Raw genomic sequence first — 15420 nt, 5'->3', positions numbered from 1 at the left:
AGCGTCCTGAGTGGAGGGTCCAGCCCCTGTCAAGGCAGGAGGCCCCAGCAGCAGGCCTGCTCAAACCCCACTGCGAACTGGACACTCACTACCTCCCAGTGGCATGTCTGCTAAAGGCACTGGGTCTAACTGATCAGAAATATGCTCATGAAGGCCAGGGCCTGGGGAGGAAGTGGGAATCCTGGGATCGAGCTCTACCTTTGCTCCAAACTGCTGTATGACTGTGATCCCTGTAACCTCAGCTTCCCCACAGTTCAGCAGGGGGAAAGGGTCCTGATGATGCAAACTTTTAAGCAGTAGATCTGGTTCTTTAAAGGAAATGTGACACAGGAGTACAATATATAAATACATTAAAGCTGATCTGCTCCGGGTGAAATCAAGGGTGGGGGTCCAGACTTCTGCCCACTCAGCCTCTATGGCCCTGCATGCCACCAACCTGGAGTCTATGCGTGACCCTCCTTATTCTAGAACACACTCCAGGGGACCCTAGAGTTCCCATTTCAGGGCTAGCACAGGCCTCTTTACTGGTTCACCAGCCCAAGGTCCAGTGTGTGAGTGCTCCTAGGATCAAGAGCAAATGTTTGCAGCCAGTGTAGATCAGAGCAGGCTGGAGCTGCCACAGGAATGTACCCGAGGCCCTTCCAGTGAGGAATGAGCCCAGTGTGGGTGGAGAAGAGGGCACACCAGGGGCTGGGCACTGGAGGGGAACAGGGGCTGGCTGTCCCCTCTCTGCCAGATTCTAGCATGGGACACCAAGGAGTCAAAGATTTTAAACTCGAACCTAGCTTTCCAGATCGGTAGGAAGGTGACTATGTCAGGAAGGATAGAACGTATTTTATTTAACAGCTTGTTGGCTTAGAGTGTGTGGGTCTCTATTTGTACTCTTTCCAGTCCCACCAGTGTTCAGGATGGACTTGCACTGGCTCTCCCTCCATCCACCCACCTCTGTAGGAACCCCAAGGTGCCCTTACCCAGAAATCTCAGGCTGCAGAGGACAGTGGGAAATTCCTGACTCACGGTTGCTCAAGGCCCTGGAGAACTGGGTCTTCTTGTTTCCACCCAGATACTGTCTGAGCTTCTTCTTGGCCAGCCTGGGAGATGTGGAAGAGTCAGAACAGGCTTTACCCTTGATGGATGGATCCTAATGAGCTGTTGTTGGTAGGTTGGAAGTGGACAGAAGTAGAAACTGTCCGCACAGAGGAGTCCTGGGATCCTCAGAGGGGGCCAGGAATCCCAACCAGGGGCTGAGCTACCATTCCTCAAAGCAGATCAGGGATTCTTGGGGGAAAAGAGGGACCATCCTGAGGAGAGGAGAGAACATGAAAGTCACCAGGGTGGAAATAGACAGGGTATGGAAGAGAGGAGTGTGGGCAATGCCTAGTGTGTGTACAGCCTCAAACTCTGGGCTGAGAACCTCAGGTGGTGAACCATGAGTCATTGTAGGATTGTAAATCAGGGAGGGGTACTCAGACTGCAAGGTTAAGTGAACTGGGGTGAGGATGGGGATGGAGTAGAGTCGTGGGGGTCAGTGAAGAGGGCAGAAAGGAGGAGGAATGGGGTGAGTGCTTGGCAGGACAGGAGTGAGGGGCTGGGAAGAAAGAGTTGGTCTCAACTTTGCCTTCTGGAACCTCCTCTCCTGTGTCCTCCTTTGCTCTGCCTTGGTTCCTGCCTCTTTCTCTCACCATTCTGCTGGGGAGAGGAGCACCTCTTCCTATACCCATCTCCCCAGATAGGTGGCAAGTGGAAGCCCACAGCTGTGTAAGAGGGAACCTGTTCATTCATTCATTCACTCAGCCAATATTTATTGATAATCTGCTCATGCACCAAGTCCTGTGTGAGGTGTGGGAAAGATAATGGTGAACAAGATAGAGAAGTTGCTTCATTCATGGAGCTTACATCATGGGGAGCTGGGGCCTAGAAACTATATCTTTCCCTGATGTTCCCCCTCTGGCTCTTTGGCCCATGCCCTTGGATGCCCAGGAGTGGAGCCTCTCTCCATTACCCACTCATTCATTCCAGCTGACCTGGCACCCATCTTCAGAACATTGAGGAGGGGGGTTCAATAACCATGGTCCCAGCCCCAGGGACCACCCATCTCCATGATGAACCTGGGGCCTGGGGGCAGCATCCGGGCTCAGGCCCTAGTCTTTTTCACTTATCTGTGACTTTGAGCCTCTCACAAGAAACTTCCTGGCCTCAGTTCTTTATCATGGGGCTTTGGGAAGTGGGGCTTTGGGAAGTCCCAAGGAATCGAGGGGAGGGAAAGACCTGTCAGCTCCAATGTTCCCCATTGGTAGACAGCTCCTCTGGCTGTGGGTAGAGGTGGAGGAGGGCCAAGGGCTCAATATCATCATCATTATCAACCAGCCTCATGATTCCTCTCATTTAATTTAGTCCTCATGACCAGCTCCCTATGGTCCGCGTATCTACTCCCCGTTTGCCAGATGAGGAAACTGAGTCTCTGTAAGGTGACATGCCTGGTTTGATCAGTTCACCCGCGAACCTATCTGACTCTGGGAGCCCTTAAGGACGGCACGATGAGGGTGCTGCTTGGCACTGGGTTGCCCCTCCTGGGCACTCAGCCTCGAGAGTAGTAACCCAGCCCTAGTGCCTCCCCCCACCCTCCTCGGGGGCTGGCACCACCCTGAGTCTGGGCATTGGGTCCGACAACACTGGCCAGAGCAGTACCAGGGGCCTGATCGGTCCAGGACCCGATTTAGGGGCCTTGGCACCTCTGGGTCCCAGGGCTCTCAGTGCCCAGCAAGCGGCCTTAGTGGGTGGGCTAGCCGTGGGCAGTCAGGGTGTCGCGCCCCGTTTTCGGCCCCCGGCCCCAGTCCATGGGGATGCGGCGGCACCTTCACACTTTCCGCTTGGCCCGCTGCTCGCCTTTCAGGCCGCAGCGTTTTCAATTGTTAATTTGGAAACGGAAAAAGAAGCCGGCGGGGCGGGGGAGGCCGCAGGGAGGTAACCTGAGCCTGAGCGCCGCCCGCGCCCCTCCCGCGAGCGGTGCCGGGTGTCGGCGACGCCCCGCCCCTTCCAGGGACCGCTGGAGCCCCGCCCACCACATCGCCCCGCCCCTTCCAGTAGCTCCTCCCCGCACCGACAAGGCCGGGTCAGCCCCGCGGACCCCGGAGCGGGAAGGAAGGGAGGGAGGCTGTGCCGAGGGAGGAGTCCCTCCGGAACCCTCCTTGCCAGGAACCCCTCCTTCTCCCAAGGAGCCCCGCCTGCTGTCAGCCTCCTCCGTGTCCCGAAGTGAACCCAAGTCTTTCTGCAACCCCTCAGGGCAGGATTCAAGGGAGCCAGATCCCTGCCTCCAAGCTGCCGCAATAGGGTTCATTGGCCCCATTAGACAGACGGAGAAACTGAGTCCCAGAGAGAGACAGTTCACTTGCTCAAGGTCATGCAGCCAAGGCTGAGTTCTTGAGCCTGCTAGGAGTTCGTTTCTTTTGGTTCTCAAACGTGTAGAGTTCTGCCCTCCTCAGGAGAGGAGGGGGAGCCAGGACTAGAGGCGCAATCTGTCCCCTTCCCCCGACCTCTTCCCTCTTTCTGTGGTTAATGAGCTTTTGGAAGTCCTGCTTTGATCTACCCTGACTCCTCCTTGCTATCGTTATTCAATTATAGAGGAGTTTTGGAGGTTGAAGGGCTTCCCTGGTGGCTCAGATGGTAAAGAATCTGCCTGTAATGCGGGAGACCCAGGTTCGATCCCTGGGTCGGGTAGATGCTCTGGAGGGGGGACTGACTACCCGCTCCAGTGTTCTTGCCTGGAGAGTCCCGGGGACGGGGGAGCCTGGCGGGCTGCAGTCCACCGGGTCGCGAAGAGTCAGACACCACTGAGCGACTAACCCGAGAAGGCGATGGCACCCCGCTCCAGTACTCTTGCCTGGAAAATCCCGTGGACAGAGGAGCCTGGTGGGCTGCAGTCCATGGGGTCGTGAAGAGTCGGACACGACTGAGCGACTTCACTTTCACTTTTCACTTTCATGCATTGGAGAAGGAAATGGCAACCCACTCCAGTGTTCTTGCCTGGAGAATCCCAGGGACAGGGGAGCCTGGTGGGCTGCTGTCTGTGGGGTCGCACAGAGTCGGACACGACTGAAGCGACTTAGCAGCGGCAGCAAAGCGACTAACACACTTTGGAAGTTGAAGGAGGTCTCTCTAGACTTACCACACACAGGAGTGCCCTGCAAATGAAATGTAAAAGACCCTCCACTTCCAGCGACTCTGTAAGTCCCTTAAGATGGGCAGCTTCATTCATTTCCCACTGGGAAGCCAAGATCACCAGTCCCAGATAGGTCAGCAGAAAAGGGGGGCTCTTGAAGACCTTTCCTCAGCCCTCTCCTCTCCCTGAGGAGTAACTGAAACTCAGATACAGCTTCCCACTGCCTCAGCCGAGTGGGGCAGAGCCAGGATGGAGAGCCTGTTGATCCAGGTTTCTAGCTCTGCCCACAGCCTGTGCCTCCCCTTCTGCTGCCCCCAACCCTGACCCCTTTCTCGGAGCCACTGTGCAGGCCCTTGCCTTTTAGGGGATTCTGAATCAGTCAAAACCTCTCCCCTTAAAACCCGAGCTTCCAGCCTAAAGCCTAAGACCCTTCTCGCCATCCCTCCATCTTGACTGTGGAACAGGCCAATGTCACTCAGCAAGCCTTTCCCAGCTGTCCGAGCCCATTGGAGCGAGTCTTGCTGGATTCAGTCTGGCTGGTCCTGGATTTGGGGTTCCCACTCTGAGCATGGCTCTCGGAGCAGCAGCTGTAACCAACAGCCCCAGGTGTGGCCTGCGAGTTTGCATGCTGCTTTGCTTGTTAGCAGCAAAGGCATCTGAACGCTCCTCTCCCATCATTCTCCCTCAGCCTCCCACTGGATGAGATCCTCAATGGCTGAGTCTGCAGGACTCCCCAGGTCGTCCTCCCCAGGGGGCCCAGCCCTCTCCGAAGCTCCTGTTCCACCCTGTCAGCTCTTGGTGCCCTCTGCTCCAGGAGTGCTGAGAACCAAGCGGCGGGGACTCAGCTCTCTCCCCACTTTTGACTATTCCCTCCCTCCCCTCTTCCCCCTTTGCACAAGTTCTGCTGATTCAGAGAACCGAAGCTTCTTAGAGGTGACCCTGACCCCTGCCAGGCTCAAGCAGCTGGAGGCCTGTGTAATCCTTGAATCCAGTGCCACCCTGACACATACAGTAGGAAGGGCTGGGGCAGGTGCCAGCCTGCCACCCGGAGGAAAGAAATTTTAAGGTGGGGATGAGGGGGATGCCTGGGTCCTTCTATGGAAAGAGAAGAAAAAACCTTACCTTACGACCCAGTTTCCCATTTCTAAAGAGAGGATTGATTGACCCTAAGGGATCTTTTGGTGACAAAATATAGTCAGTATCTACTTGCCTCTTGTCACCTTTACTCCTCCTTGTACAAGTCACCATCATCTCTTGCTTGGATTATATACCATTAGCTTCTCAACGCGAGGCAGGGGCAAACGCCATAGCCCACTCCCCCATCCCCTTACCTTGCCATAGTCTGTTCTCTACTCAACAGCCTGTGTGGTCTTTTGCAAACCTAAGTCAGACCACGTTGTTTTCTGCTCAGAATTTCCCATCTCACTTGGACTAAAAGCCCCAAACCTCAGGATAGCTAGTGGATGTTCTGCTTCCCGCCTCCCCCGCCTACCACTCCCCAGTTCCTCACTCCTCTCTGGGAGCACTCCCTCCTTGATGGTTCTGGAACACACCAGGCACCCTCTGGACAGGTCTTTTACACTTGCCTTTCCTTCTGCTCAGAACCTTCTTCTCTGACACCTACCTGCATGGCTCACCACCTCATTCCCTTCAGGCCTCTGCCCTAATGTCACCTTCTCAATGCTGCTCTCCCTGACCACCCCCTGTACAGCAGCTCCCGACTCCCACACCAATGTTCTTTGTCCCCCTCTCCGGCTTCATTGTTCTCCAGCATCATCTGACATTTTTAACACTGTCTTGTTTATTTATTATCTGTCTCTTTCCCATGAGAATGTAAGCTCCAAGAAGGCAAGGACATTATTGATCTTTGTGCCTGGCATGTGGCGAGCACTCAGTAAATAGTGAGTGAGTGAGTGAGTGCTCTGTGGCTCTGGACTTCATGGTTCCTGGGTGTTGCTGCCTGCTTAGGTTCCCTCTGAATCCCATCTGCTGCAGGGAAGGTTGAGGTGTGGAGATGGAAGCAGCCACACAGAGGAGGTGGGTGGTACCAGTCAGAGGTCCAGTGCAGGGTTCGTCCCCTCTTTCAGGAGCCTTTTACCCAGCTCTCATTCTGAGTTGGGAGCATGGCATTCAAGGTGAGAAGGACAGGGTTTCCACCAGCTCTCGGTCTGTGGGAGGAGATAGGGACTCAAAGAGTGCTTTTCACATGTTGAGGCAAATGCCACGATAGACTTGAGTGTAGAGGTGGGAATGGGGGATTTAGGGAACACAGGGTGGGGTTTCCACTCACCCAGCCGGGTTGGAGGAGGGATAAATACAGCAGGAGCAAAGGTGAGGACCGGAGAAGGCTCTGCTTGCTGATGTGGAGGAACAATGAGCCGCAACAATGGAATATCACGTGCCAGGTAGGGCACTGAGTGCGGAAAGTCAGGTGGGGAAGGGCTTGCCTTGCAACCATGCTAAGGTGCTCGGGCCTGAGCCTGCAAGCTGATGGATTTCACACTTTTAAAAAAAGCAGGAAAGCCCTTTGTTCAAATGAAATCTTATGCCAAGCTAAGCATGTAAAACCGAGTCACCCAAATTCACACGAGTGGCTCAGGTGGAACCAAGGGGAAGTTCCCACTGACCATCTTGTTTTCATTTCCCAAATTCAGGCTGCCTGTGTTCCACCTCTTAGTTTGCTTTCACTTCGTTGGCCTCCTGCTTGGGAGCCCGTGCTCCCTGTTTATTTGGGTTATCTGCACTGCCTGGCCAGCCCTGAACAGATGGATAGCCCCTCTTCCCTCCTCGTTCCCACCCTTGCTTGATGTGTTGCTCGGTGCACTTACCTGGTGCGCCAAGTCGTCTGGCTGGCATGGGAGAGGGAAGCAGGAGAATAAGTAGGAGATTCCCAGGTGGCCCAGTGGTAAAGAATCCACCCTCCAATGCAGGAGATGCAAAAGACACAGGTTCAATCCATGGGTTGGGAAGATCCCCTGGAGTAGGAAATGACAACCCACTCCAGTATTCTTACCTGGAAGATCCTATAGACAGAGGAGCCTGGCAGGCTACAGTCCATGGGGTCGCAAAGAGTCGGATACGATTGAGCACACACATACACACAGGAGATGTGGAGCCGATCCAGGTGGGAGAGGATGAAGCTGTGACTCATTAAAACACCCTGTCCAGAAGACACCACCTTCCATCCCACAGTGGGACCAAGACTTTTCACACTGGCTCAAGAAAAATTGGCATGTGGAGGTGGAGAACACCTACCAGAAAGACAGGGAAGAATCCGCAGAGGCTTCATGGCAGGAAGCAGATCTGGGTTTTGCAGAGTCGGGAGGGGGAGATGAGACTCTGGAGGGGCAGTCTCATCTCTACTTCTCTCTACACCTCTGCCAATGTGCTTCTGTGGTTCCTAATTCCATTCCTGAAACAATCTGATTGGCTCAGCCCAACCTAGATGGGGGCAAGGGTTGGGGGTAAGACTTTCTTGGGCCAGTGTCCATCTCCTGGTGGCCAGGAGAGGGGCACGGAGCCGTGTGGTACCACATGGGGTTGGCCCTTCCAGGGCCATCTCCAAGGCTGCCCTGCGTTCTGTGCATCCTGTATGATGCAAAGGGCCGGGCTAAGAGGGAGAGTGGTGCTGAATCCAGCCTGTGCTCAAAGGTGGATCAGCCCAGAGCAAGGGATGCCTGGTTCTTATGAGGTCATTTTGGAAGGGTCAACTTTTCATCATTTTTTTAGGCTGAAGGGAATGCCTTTTCTAATTGATCCTCCAAGAGGGCGCATGCTTTTCATAGTTTGTACTATGCGCTGGCGGCTGTCGTCCCTCCAGGGACAGCCTCAGAGACTCTGGAACTAGCTGAAGACCAGCCTTTTCCCTTCTGCCCCGCGGCTGGAGAGTTATGGGGCTGAAGGGACTTTAGCTGTCACTGAGATGTCCCCTATCTTCTCGGTGCAGATGGGGAAACTGAGGTCTCATGGAAGCTTCACCCCTAGCCCTGAACCCCAGCGCAGGCCTCTGGCCCAGAGAAGTGGTGGCCGCAGCAGCAGCCTTGGTGTGGGTCACGTGCTTTTGCTCCCTTTGCCATATTTAGAATTGCTGGATCAGGGAAACTTCTTCTCGTCCCAGCCCCTGAGGATTCTTGGAAAGAGCCTCGCTCTGGGTCCTGGCTGACTGCCCCTCCCCTTTATCCCCTTGCAAGAGAAAGATCGAGCCTGTTCTCTCCAGAGGAGCTGGGGCCACTGGACCACACTGCACCCCTGTCAGGAAGTGCCTCTCAGGCCTAGTTGAAGTTCCTTTTGCAGTATCAGCTCTGGTTTGGGGTTTAAGAAGCCCTTTTCTGTTGGAAGGTGGTGAGGGACATGACCTCTGCCTTCCAGGAACCTTGGATAAATGGGGACAGACTGGCCCCAGCGTCCCCCAGCCCAGGGAGGACAGAACCTTGCCTCTGAGATCCTGGACTGGAGGACAAGGGAAGGGTGACACCCCACCCTCCTCTCCAAGCTAGGTGAAGAAAGGAGAGAGCCAGTTGGTGGTCAGGCAGGCGGCAGACCCTGGCAGGGCTCAGGCTGGGAGATGGGACACTGGAGAGAGGAAAGGAAGGAAGGAGGCCCCAGGGGAAGGGAGGACTGGGGCCCGGAACTGCATTTACTTTGGCCTTGGGAGGAGGTCGGGGGGCAGGGGCGGCGGTCCACTGTCCCACACAGGCTCCTTCTTCCCTCAGGATCATCAAGCTCTGAAAATAAAAAATGGCCCAGCCCAACCCAAACCAAAAATGCATGTGTAGAGCACCTGCGACGTTCAGGGTCTTTTCTCCCATCCTCACCTTTGGGGATGATGGTCCTGTGTTCCCACTGGAGCCCTCTCCAGGGCCTGGGAAGCTCCCTTTCCCATCCCCCACACCTGGGGTTTCAAGCCTCATCCACCTCTTCAGACCCCCACCGACCCTGCTCCCTACTGAGAAGTTCATCTGGCCTCCTCTTCCCAGAGAAAGTCAAATCCCCTGATGAGGGATCTCTGGGCTTCCCCCATCTGACCCCCGATCTCCTCTCCCACCTGGTCTCTCCCCCTTCTCGCCTGTCACCTTAGAAACTGGCTGGGTCCTTTCTGCTCAGCACCAGCGCTTCTGCTCTGGATCCCAGCCTCCCAGTTGCCCTGCAGACGTCATTCCATTGATCACTCCGTCTCTCTCACATCTTTAACTTCTCCCTCTCTCCTGGCTCCTTCCACTCTGCCTCTCTCATCTTAAAACAGCAACAGCGAAAAGAGCACCTGGCGTATTCCCTGTGCTCTGTGTGTTTCTCCAGCTACCGATTGCAGCTTCTACGCTTTGCAGTTAAACTTCTTTAAATAGCTAAACCTCCACTGTCTCTACTTTGTCACTGTTTCTCTCCCTTAACCCATTGAGACCTGCTCTGGCCCTCCCCTCCGTCTGTGGCTGCCCTTGCCAAGGTACCCAGTGACCAATTTGTCACCAAATCCAGTGACATTTTTCAGACCTTATCTTGTTTGACCTCTTTGGCAGCATTGGACACTGCTGTCCACTCCCTCCTTGAAACACTTTCTTCTCTTGGCTTGACATCTCTGTCTTCTGGTTTCCCCCGCATTTCACCTGCTGCTCCTTTCCAGTATGGTGGAGGGTCCCTCCTCCCTCTGAGTTTCTGGGGATCCACTGGGTCCTCCTGTACCTTTTCCCACATGCCCTCTGGACTGTCTCAATCTTGCCTTTTGTCTTCAGTCACCATCTCTCCCTTGATGTACTCCAAATCCACATTTCCGGCTCAGGTCTCTGCCTTCATACCCAGAGTGTTTACCCAGCCTTCTGCATCTCAACATGTCCAAAACAGAATTCATCACCCCCATATCTACTCCTCCATGAGGCTCTCCTATCTCAGTTCTGTCATGGCACCTTCATCCATCCAGTCCCCAAACCAGAAATATAAGTCATTCTCTTTCATTGTCCCATTTCCGATTAATCACCAAGTGTTACTTACTTTCTACAGTCCATCCGCTTGCATGCTGCCACCAGCATCTCTTACCTGAATGATTGTGGAGCTTCCTATTTGCTCTTCCTGATCAGTCTCACCTCTTGTAATCCGTGCTCCCTACTGCCCCTGAGCGGTGGTCCTAAAACACAAATCAGACCATGTCATTCCTTCTTAAAATTCTTCAGGGACTTCCCTGGTGGTCCGGTGGCTAAGACTCCACACTTCCAATGCAGGGGACCCGGGTTTGATTCCTAGTCAGGGAACTAGGTTCCAGTGCCCAGCTAAAGATCCTAAATGCTGCAGCTAAGACCTGGCACAGCCAACCAAATAAATCTTTTTGTAAAGAAAGTGTTTAAAAAGCAAAGACCTTTTCAGTGGTTCGCACTGCCTTCAGGTCACGTTCATAGGGCCTGAGGGTGCCTGGATCCGGCCCTCTCTGGCTTGTCCTCTGCGCCTTCATTTGAGGCCCTACCTGCCAGCAGTATTGGCCACTCTGGACTGCCTACGGGTTCCCACATCTCTGTTGCTGCACACACACCCCGCTTTCTCTGCTTGCTGCACTGCCAGCTGGCCTTGTCACCTCCTCCAGGTCTTCACGGATCCCTCCACTTTGGCTCTGCTCAAGCCATCCTGAGCTTCCCCCCAACCCCTGGGCACATTGTTATCCCCTTGTCTATCATGTTACCACTATGTTACACTGGTTAATTTCTTGGGTGGGAGAGGAGTCCTATATGATTCATTTCAGGCTTTACAATGAACCTGACTGGGTGTAGATGGCAAAGAACATTTCTTAAGTGAACGTGGCTCTGAGAGGTTAGGCGCTAGCATCTTTTCTGCTGCTTGACTCTACCCTCTCAGCCCTCCCACCTTCTACATCCCTGTCTTTCCAGCCTCTGAGGATCTGCCTCTCCGGGGACATCCCTAGAGAGTCTGGAACTGAGTTCACGGCTGACCCTTCCCTTCTGCCCCACCACTGGGGAGTCCTAAGACTGACACTCCTCACCTCATACTGCAGACAGGGTGCCTGGGGTCCACAGAGGTACTATGGTGTGGTGTCCAAGTGGACTAGGGTTCAGGTCCCAGCCTTATGGTTTTGGACAACCTAGTACACCTTTCTTTCTTCTTCTTTTTTTAAAAATCATTTTTCCTTTTATTTATTTTTTATTGAAGTCTTTATTGAACTTGCTACAATATTGCTTCTGTTTTCTTTTATGTTTTGGTTTTTCGGCTACAAGGCATGTGGAATCTTAGCTCCCTGACTAGGGATCAAACTCTCATCCCCTGCATTGGAAGGCAAAGTCTTAACCACTGGACTGCCAGGAAAGTCCCTTTTTCCTTTTAAACAACGGTTTTATTGAGATGTAATTCACATACCACATCCACCTGTCCCCTTTAAAAGTGCCCAATTCAGTCATTTCTAATGTAGTCACATAGGTGTATAGCCATCACTGTACACTTCTCTGAGCCTGTTTCCTCCTCGCTAATGAGCTGTGATGACTGTGGGGCTGGGAGGAGGGGTTAGGAATAAGCATGTGGAGGGCTCTGCTCAGTGTCTGGCCAATAGGAAGCCTTGGCTAGGAGGCACAGTTACGGGATCATACAGCGAACTGGGGTTAAATGAGGTTAGTATGAAACCCACCTCCCCAGAAGGATTTTCCTACCCCTCCTCCTTGCTCTGTGGCTGTTTCCCTGGCAGTAATTTGAGGAAGGCCAGGGAAACAGGGGTGTTGGGGTGAGGGGAAAGGCAACAATTACAGTTTGTTTAAAAGGCCTTGGCACTTCCCTGGTGGTTCAGTGGCTAAGCACCATGTTCCCAGATTCCATCTCTGGTCAGGGAATTAGATCCTACATGCTGCAACTAAAGATTCCGCATGTGCAATGAAGATTGAGGATTCCATATGCTGCCACTAAGACCCAGTGCAGCCAAATAAATAAATAAATATTTAAAAAATAATAAAATAAAAAGCCTTGAGTTGGCTAATAATTGAGTCAGCCATAGCCCCTCCCATTCACTAACCTAGTGACTTTCTAAGTGTGGTCCCTGGGGGAGCAGCATTAGAATACCCAGGAATTTTGTAGAAAGCATACTTTCAGGCCCCACTTCATACTGAATCAGATGCTCTAGAAATGGGGCCCAGAAATCAGTATTTGAATAAGTCCTCCAGGTAATTCTGCTGCCCACTCTACTTTGAGAACAATATATCTAAGGAAACCATTCACTTATTCACCGCTGATCTCCTTGCTGCCCTCCTGAATGAATGGCATAGTCACAGAATGGGTGGGTCGGGGCTGATCTCCTTGCTGCCCTCCTGAATGAATGGCATAGTCACAGAATGGGTGGGTCGGGGAGAAAGTCTTTCGATAGGTCTCACAATAAGCCCCAGCGAGGACTTCCCTGATAGCTCAGTTGGTAAAGAATCTGCCTGCAATGCTGGAGACCCTGGTTTGATTCCCAGGTCGGGAATATCCCCTGGAGAAGGGAAAGGCTACCCACTCCAGGATTCAATTCTATGGACTGTATAGTCCATGGGGTTGTACTCAAAGAGTTGGACACAACTGAGTGACTTTCACTTCACCATTTCAGGGAGAACCAATCTGGCAGCACCCACCAGTCTCAGCTCTGCCTGATTGGCTGGGAGAATGGGGGCCCGAGCTGCAGCCAGGCATGCTGGACAAAGATGCTCCAGGATGTAGCTGCCAGCCTGGCCTCTCTGCTGGGGAGACTGTAGAGAGTCCCAGCCAGCCAGCTCCTGTGTGCCATCTATACTCTGTAGATGGGGAAACTGAAGCCTCAGAAGGGGGCCAGAGACAATCCTTAGACAGTCCTTTGTTGTATGAATGAAGTCAAAGACTGGTTCTGGCAGATACAATCAGACTCCAGCTCAGGGTGACTTCTCTCTGTCTCGTCTACCCCTAAGCTCCAGACATGATCTCCCTCTGCTGTCCCAAGTGTGGGTGTCTGTGTGAGGACCCCTCAGGAAGGCCACGGCAGCTAGGGCCCTAGCTCTGCCATGACTTCACTGAGTAATCTTGCGTAAGTATATCCTTTCCTGGGCCCCATTTCCTCATCTGGAAGATAGGGATAATTATTTAGCTGCCTGGAATACAAGATGTTCGCTGTCAGACTAAATGTATCTGTTCAACTGTATTGAGCATCTAATCCCCTGCCAGTGTGTGAAGGCTGGAGAGGTGAAGTTCACAGGTTTTTAAAACAGCATCTACTAAATGGAGCTGGTCAAGGATGGAGACTCACCTTCTCGTCCCTTTTCAGGAAGGCTGCTGGGGAGCCCAGTGTATTGGTGATGGATGTGCTTAGGGCTTTGGGAGCCTCTTCATTGGGTGCAAACTGGGGGCTTTGGTGACACAATATTTTGATGTTTGTTTAAGCTGAATTTCTGCTGTGCATTTATTCAGTCTATGAAAAAATAAATAAAGCAGAGTCAGATGAGAGAGGGGGGGATGGGGCCATTACTCTGGGGAAGGGGTAGTTGGAGAAGACCTCTCCATGGAGGAGATGTTTGAGTAGAGATCTACATGAGAATGGGAGCGATAAATAGGCAGAGGAAATAGCAGAGCAAGTGCAAAGCCTGGAGTTGGAAAAACCTTTGATGTGTTCCAGGAATGGCAGGGAGGTAGAGCGCCTGATGGAGGAACTGGAGAGAGGCAGATCAAGTTCAAGGCTGGGTGGGACCGGATCTCGCAGAGCCTTGTTGGACACGCTGAGGAATGTGACTGCCGCCCTCTAAGTGCCATGGGAAGTCAGGGGAGAGTTCTGAGGAGGGTTCTAGTTTCCGGCTTTGCTTTGTAGGAAAATCATACTGATTGCTCCCAGGAGGGTTCCAGGTGGGCCAGAGTGGAGGCAGGGAGACCTGTCAAAGGTGAGATGATGGGGGTTAGTGAGTCCAGGGCTACAACTCTGTAGCTAGAGCCAATAGAAATTGCTACAGGATGGGATGTAGAGGGTGAGGGAAAGGAAGAGTCAAGGGTTGCTCTTAGATCGTTGGCCTGAGCCCCTGCATGGGAGATGGTGCCATTCCTGAGATGGGGAGATTTTAGGGCAAATTGAAAGTTTGTTTTTGGACATTATGTTGGGTTTGAAAAGCCTCTAGACATCCGAGAAGAGACGCTGAGCAGGCTGTTGGCAGGCGAGCTAGACTCAGGGGAGAGGCTGCCACACCCCCACACCTGCTAAATGGCCAAGGCTGTTGTGTAAAGGGGTGGGGACAGAATTTAAAGGGTTCTCCCCTGCCCCCGTTGTTATGTTTAAGGAAATGAATTAAATATTTAATGTTTATATTTATTTATTTATTTATTTGGCTGAGCCAGGTCTTAGCTGTGGCATGTGAACTCTCAGTCATAGCAGGTGGGATCTAGTTCCCCTACCAGGTATCGAACCCAGGCCCCCCCTGCATTGGGAGCGCAGAGTCTTAGCCACTGAATCACAAGGGAAGTTGCTGCATTTAAAAACTGATATTAATTTGTTACCTGAACAGTCATGTTTATTCTTTAAAAATATCAGGAAATGAAGATAAGCAGAAAGCAAAACAAAAGCCAAATCACTCTTAATTTTGCCATCCGGAGACCAGCCCTGCTGACTCTTGGTTTGTGTTAATATATTAAAAAAACATCTATACTTAAACAGTTGGAATCACATTGTTTAAGGTTTTATAATCTGCTTTTTTCACTTAACCTATTGTGAAGTGGACATTTTAGAGATGTGTAATTCTCGACATGGAAAACATAATGTTGAGGGAAAAAAAACTATTGAAACACTCAGTGTGAAACCCCAAACATGACCCGTTTATTACCTGAGGCTCTGAGATCAGCCGAACGATGTGACTGAAGGATTTCTCTCCAGGGCTGGGGTGAAAGCCCATCAAGATTTGGCTGCACCCCTTCCCAGAGGAGGGGATGGGATCCGATGACTTCCGGAGGACCTTCTGCCCCTGAGCCCATTCCTGGTGGATGTAGCACTGAGTTCACCTGCGTTTTCTGTGGTTAATTATTGAACACGAGGAGCTGGTGCTCTCCCCCACCTCTCCCTGTGCCTTACATCTTCGCTGACTCAGCTTCTGCCTGGAACTGGCCAAGGAGGCCTCTTCCTCACTCATTCATCCAAAACCCTTTACTGACATCTGCCACCTACCTCCTCCCCCGGTGGGCGCTGGGCTGAGGCCCTGTCCCCGCCCTCCGAGCAGGCTGGGAGCCCGGCCCACGGAGGTGTAAGTGGGCCAGGTGGAGCCCTGCTCTTCCTATGTCTCTGCACCCCACCCCATCTGCCCTGA

The 15420-nt window shown here is 52.6% G+C and overlaps 1 protein-coding gene across 1 annotated transcript in view; it reads left to right on the top strand.

Annotated features, from left to right (window-relative positions):
* Positions 1-15420, top strand: part of KCNQ4 (potassium voltage-gated channel subfamily Q member 4) — a 58977-nt gene that overhangs the window by 14586 nt on the left and 28971 nt on the right. The window lies entirely within an intron of this gene.

The sequence above is a fragment of the Oryx dammah genome, unplaced genomic scaffold (genome assembly GCF_014754425.2).
Source record: "Oryx dammah isolate SB20612 unplaced genomic scaffold, SCBI_Odam_1.1 HiC_scaffold_28, whole genome shotgun sequence".
Taxonomy (NCBI): domain Eukaryota; kingdom Metazoa; phylum Chordata; class Mammalia; order Artiodactyla; family Bovidae; genus Oryx; species Oryx dammah.
Note: the sequence above shows the minus strand (reverse complement) of the source record. Positions and strands in the feature narration are given on the sequence as shown.